This window comes from Gopherus evgoodei, unplaced genomic scaffold, assembly GCF_007399415.2.
Source record: "Gopherus evgoodei ecotype Sinaloan lineage unplaced genomic scaffold, rGopEvg1_v1.p scaffold_33_arrow_ctg1, whole genome shotgun sequence".
Lineage (NCBI taxonomy): Eukaryota > Metazoa > Chordata > Testudines > Testudinidae > Gopherus > Gopherus evgoodei.
In genome coordinates, this window is record NW_022060005.1 from 146,081 (window position 1) to 152,253 (window position 6,173).

Genomic DNA, 6,173 nt, shown 5'->3' on the forward strand with positions numbered 1-6,173 from the left:
AGGGGCAGGTATATATATGCAAGCAAGCTAGAGATAACGAGGTTAGTTCAATCAGGGAGGATGAGGCCCTGTTCTAGCAGTTGAGGTGCAAAAGCCAAGGGAGGAGAAACTGGTTTTGTAGTTGGCAAGCCATTCACAGTCTTTGTTTAATCCTGAGCTGATGGTGTCAAATTTGCAGATGAACTGAAGCTCAGCAGTTTCTCTTTGAAGTCTGGTCCTGAAGTTTTTTTGCTGCAGGATGGCCACCTTAAGATCTGCTATAATGTGGCCAGGGAGGTTTACACTGGTGTAAACCTACAGTATCTCCACTGACTTCAGTGAACTTAATCTGGATTATTACTACTGTGAACATTTTGCATAAAAAGACTGCACATCACATTCCCATGGAGACAATAATGTCATCAGTTGATTATATCTGTAAAGAAGCACAATATGCAAACATGGCCAAGGGAGAAATCTGCAAATTTTATTCTTCTTGAATAACTTCCCCTCAGTCCGTTTTCTCAGGGCACCTTTGATCTCCTTGTTCCGCCTGCTTTAGATGGCTGGATTCATCACTGGAGGCACCACAGAATAGAGAACAGTCACCATGACATCCAGCCCTGATGTTGAGCTGGAGGTGGGATTCAGGTAGGCAAAGGTACCAGTGCAAAGTAACAAGGAGATCACAGTGAGGTGAGGAGAACAAGTGGAGAGGGCTTTGTGCCGGCCCTGCTCAGAGGGGATTCTCAGCACTGTTTTGAAGATCTGAACATATGACACAATTATAAAAGCAAAGCAGTTTAAGCCTAAGAACAAGAGAAAAGAAGTAACAATAACTTCACCAAGCTATGAGTCAGATCAGGAGATCCTGAGCAGCTGGGAGATTTCACAGAACTGATCCACCATGTTGCCTCAACAAAAGGTTAGTGCAAATATTTTCCCAGGCTGCATAGTAGAAACCTGAATTCCACTAATTCAGGCACTAGCTGCCATTTGGACACAAGCTCCCCTGTTCATGATAGTCTCATAGTGCAGTGGTTGGTAGATGGCGACGTACCGGTCGTAAACCATGATGGTGAGAAAAGCAAAGTCAGCCAGAGTGACAAAAATGAAGAGAAAAACTTGGGCAACGAATCCAGCATAAGAAAACTACCTGGTGTTCAATAGAGAATTGAGCATGGACTTGGGGACAAGACGGAGGTGGATCTGAGGTCTAGTATGGACAAATTCATCAGGAAGAAGTGCATGGGGGTGTGAAGGTGGTGGTCAAGCACTAAAAGGATGATAACAAGGAGATTTCTCACCAGGGCTGCCAGGTAAATCCCTAGAAACACCACAGAGTGTAAAATCTGCAGCTCCTGAACCTCAGACAATCCCAGGAGAAGGAACTCGGTCACGATGGTTTGGTTGGACATTTTCTTTCTCAGTACATCATGGGCTGCCTATGGAAGGAAGGGCAAGGGCAATGGTCAGGCTAGAGCGCTCCTGCCTCCTCACCTCTGACAATCACACCGCTAGTGAGGAGCATTGTCACACCAGTGTAAATCGCCACAGATCCCTGTAACAGGGTGGTCACCCACTCCTGCCCTGAGGGGTTTAAAGACAGCCCTGGGAGAGGGCTGTGGCAGGGGAAAAGCTACTAGGCTGATTGGGGAAGCAGCTGCAGCTGAGCCACACCCTAATCAGACTTCAGCTGGCCCTATATAAGAAGCTGGGAGGCAGGAGCTCAGCAGTCTCTCTCTAGCTGTAGAGGGGGATGGACCTAGCTGCAGGGAGCAAGAGACCAGGGCCAGTGCAACCATTTAGGCGGACTAGGCGGTTGCCTAGGGTGCCAAGATTTGAAGACGCCAAAAAGCGCCCCCCAATTTTTTTTAAATGGTTGAGCAGCTGCTGCTGCTGGGACAGAGAGGGAGTCTGAGCTGCCAGCGGCAACCCGCAGCCCAGGGTGTCCTCGGGTCAGGGCGCCTCCGTGGCAGCCCGCAGTCCAGGGTGTCCCCTGGGTCAGGGCGCCTCCGTGGCAGCCCGCAGTCCAGGGTGTCCCCTGGGTCAGGGCGCCTCCGTGGCAGCCGGCAGTCCAGGGTGTCCTCTGGGTCAGGGCGCTACCCCAGCAGCCGGCAGTCCAGGGGGTCCCCTGGGTCAGTGCGCCGCCCCGGCAGCCGGCAGCCCAGGGGCAGGGGTCTCCTGGCCCAGGGAAACCCCGCACTGCCGGCTGCCGCGGAGGCGCACTGACCCTGGGTCAGGGCGCTGCTGCGGCAGCCAGCAGTCCAGGGTGTCCGGAGGAGGCGGCAGGCAGCTCCCGTGGAGCTGCCACAGTCGTGCCTGCGGACGGTCAGCTACTAGCGCGGCTCCGGTGGACCTCCCGCAGACACCACTGCAGCAGCTCCACCGGAGCTGCGGGACCAGCGCGCGGGGCGGCGAAATTGCTGTCCGCCTACGGTGCTCAAAACCTTAGTGCCGGCCCTGCAAGAGACAGGGTACCTGAGTGGAGTAGGGGAGAGATAGAGGATCCAGGGAGCTCCACCTGGAAAGCCTCAGGCTATGGCCTAGCATAAAGCAAATAGGTACTGGGGGTTGCAGAGGGCAGCCCAGGGGTAGGCAAAGGCAAGAGGTCCAAACCCAATTTTGCCGGTGATGAGTGGCTGATACTGCAGTCTGCCCCAGGGTGCAGGGGCTAGATGGTGACTGGCGGTAGCCTTATACTGAGGTGAGGTGGGGATAGTGGGTGGGGGTTCCCTGGGGAGGGGAGACCATGAAAGTAAGGGGTTACTGCCAAGGGGCAGCACCCCAGATAACAGGGCACTGGGTCTGGGAGCAACACGGGGGCCAGGCGGCAGCAGGACACCGGCCTGCAGAGGGTGCACTGGAGGCTGGATGAGCTAATTCTCAGAGACAACCAGCAGAAGGTGCCGCAGGGCTGAGTCTGCACTCGCTAAAAGTGGTGGAGAATGTGGGCACAGGCGGTTTGCCCCTGATACAAGGGGAAGGCAAGGACTGGGACTATTGTCTGGAGAAACTGAGGAAGGGGACAATGGATCCTGCGTATACTGGGGCTTATTTTGCAGAGGCCCCAGGTGTTAACTCTGGTTGGGGACAGGCATCAGTGCCCTAGCAGAAGGGGGCTGATGACCCACAGAGACTATGGGAGGTGCAATGGGCCCTCCATGGACAATTGGGCCAGCTGACGGAAGAGCAGGAGGCCCTGGTAAAACTCCTCCAACAAGAGTTTTGGAGGAAACAGGAAGAGTGGCGTGGGATGCCAAGCACCAGGGCCAGGAGGTCTGTGGCAGAGCGTAGGGTTTGCTATGCCTGAGGTTGGCGAGGACATTTGAGGGTGGACTGTCCCTACTGAGATGGGGGCCAAGAGCCTCACCAAGAACAGGGGAAGGGACAAATCCCTACAAGAGTCTGCCAGGTGAGGGAACCCAGGTGACTGGGGACATGATGGGCCTGTGGCTGACAAGGGCACATGCAATGGGCATGCCCAGGCCTGAGGCGGAGGGTCCAGGTCAGTCCCAGTGGGGTGGGGGACCCCAGAAGGACCCCAAAGGGTCCAAGGCAACCAAGAGGTGAGGAGCCTGCTGGGACTTCCACACACTGGGCCACATTAGGAGGCACTGTCCCCGCAAGAGAACTGAGAGGCTGCTGAAGGAGGTGCCTGGGGGCCCAGAAGGGGTGAAATTGGACCAGGTGGAGGTGGCCAGACAGAAGGATGATCGGCCATTGGTCCACCCACGAGAGGTGGCAAAGACAGCAGCCGGAACTCAAGGAACCCAGAGAGAGGTCAAGACCAGACCATCGCCAGGCAGGTCTCACACCAAGAGATGGAGAGCAAGTGGGCCCAGAAAGAGACTGGGACCCAAGTGGTCCACGATCAGGCCACCAAATGGACCCAGACCCTGAGGATGGAGGGTCAGGGGGAGGCTGACCTGAGGGTGTGGTTGGAAGCTGCGGAGCATGCCCGCCAGGAGGCGGAGGCCAGCACCTAGGAGATGGCCTGAAACTGGGAGGCATCTGAAAGGAAGCGGGAGGCCCTGGAAGGGCGGCCCTGGAGGGCTAATTTTAGGAAGCCCAGTCCATGAGTCCCCCCTATCCTCAGGGTTGAGGATTTTGAGGAGGGGTGTGGGTAGTGGGGTGGTCATCTGCTCCGGCCTGGAAAGGGTTAAAGCCAGCCCTGGGAGAGGGCTGGGGCTGTGAGAAGCAGCTACTCTGATGGGGAAGGCAGGCACAGCTGGTGCCACGCCCCAATCAGCTTGCAACTAGCCCTGTAAAAGGCCAATGAGTCTAGAGCTTAGGAGACTGCTTCTCCAGCTTTTGAGAGGGAAGGACCTAGCTGCCTGGGAGCTGAGCAGGGACCTGAGCTAGGGCAATGCTGGGGGAAATGCAAAAAGGGCTGGGTAGCTCCAGCCTGACAACCCTCCAGGCTGCAAGGCCTTGTGTGGGGCCTACACCAGGTACTGGGATTGCCCAGGGGCAGCCCAGGGCTAGGCAGTGGAAGCAGGTCCTACCCACCCCTTGCCAATGATGAGTGGCTATTACAGTCTGCAGTCTGCCCTAGGGAACGGGGGCTAAATGATGACTAGCAGTAGGCACTGAGCCAAGGTGGGATTAGGGGATTTCTGTGGACGGGAGACCCAGAGACTGAGGGGATACTGCTGGGGCAAAACCCCCAGATAAAGGGGCACCAGGGTCTGGGAGGGACAAGGGAGGGCAGCCAGTGGTGATGACACCAGCCTGCAGAGGGTGCTGTGGAGCTGGAAAACAAGCCAATTCCCAGACAGCCAGCAGGAGGCGCCACAGGGATGAGTCCTGAATTGCTACACTCCCTTACTGTAAATAGATGGTGGCCCGTTCCATGATCTGAGGATCTGGTCCAAGATGAGGTTTGATAAAATGCATTGTAAATATGGAAAAAGTTACAACCCAAACCCAACAATCTTAGGAATGATGGTCATCCTATTGCTACAATGGAGAGCTATTTGAGGAGAGAATAAGGCTACATCTACACTACAAATTAGGGGGAGTGATTCCCAGATTGCATACATTACTTGCAATAGCTCGACAACAGCTAGCACAAGTCTGAAAAGTAGTATAGCCATGGTAGCATGGGAAACTGTGCCGAATACAGTATATAGCCCCAGAGTTCAGGTGGGTTTGTACTCAGCATGGCTACCCCATGCTGCCAACCATGCCACCGCAGCTACCCTATTTATACTCCTCAAGCTAGCCAGCTGGTGAAATACAGCCCGAGCTTGCTGAGTAGATGTAGCCTAAAAGAGTTTGGCTAATTTAACCTGGCAAATGCCAGCTGAGAGGGGTAATGATCACTCTTCTTATAAATACATCAAAGGAGTAAATACGAGGGAGGGAGCAGAGCTATTGATGCTAAAGGGCAATGTCAGCACAAGAAGGAATGGGGATAAATTGGCCGGGAGTAAATTCAGCTTGGAAATGAGAAGATGATTTGTCCCCATGAGAGGAGGGAAGCTCTGCCACAGCGTCCAAATAGGAGCAGCTGGGGACAAACAAGCTAACTGGTGTTAACATGGGGCTGGATCAGTTTTTGATGAGATTATATGACTGGGTTTCCAGTGAGAGCAGGGAATTGGACTCGATGATCCAAGTCCCTTCCAGTCAGTTCTTCTTAGGACAAACAGCAAGGTAACAACATGGACAGGAAACTTTTAAATCACCAGCACTGCCTGATTCCTTCTTCTCAGGGAAACACGACCAGGAGTTGCTCCAGGCACCAGTGCAGCAAGTGAGTGCCTGGGTTGGCAAGACACGGGGGGCGGCCTGCCGGTTGCTGTGAGGGCAGCAGTCAGGCAGCTGTTTCTGTGGCAGCGTTTCTGTGGGAGGTCTGCCGGTCCCACAGTTTTGGCAGCTGTTCGGTAGCAGGTACGCCAAAGGCACGGGACCAGCAGAACCACCGCTGAATCCGCGTGACTGGTGGACCTCCTGCAGAAACATTGCAGAAGGCTGCCTGACTGCTGTGCTTGGGGAGGCAAAAAACATAAGAGCTGCCCCTGAACACGACACAGACACACACAGCATGCTGAGCGCCAGCTCATCTGTGATTCCACACTGAGTTCTGAGACGGCCTGCTACCTGCTTAGAGATTGATTCATGGCTGCAAATACCAGCTGTGCTTGTGTCTCTGTTTGATGATGGGCTAGGTGAATCCCTCTGTTACT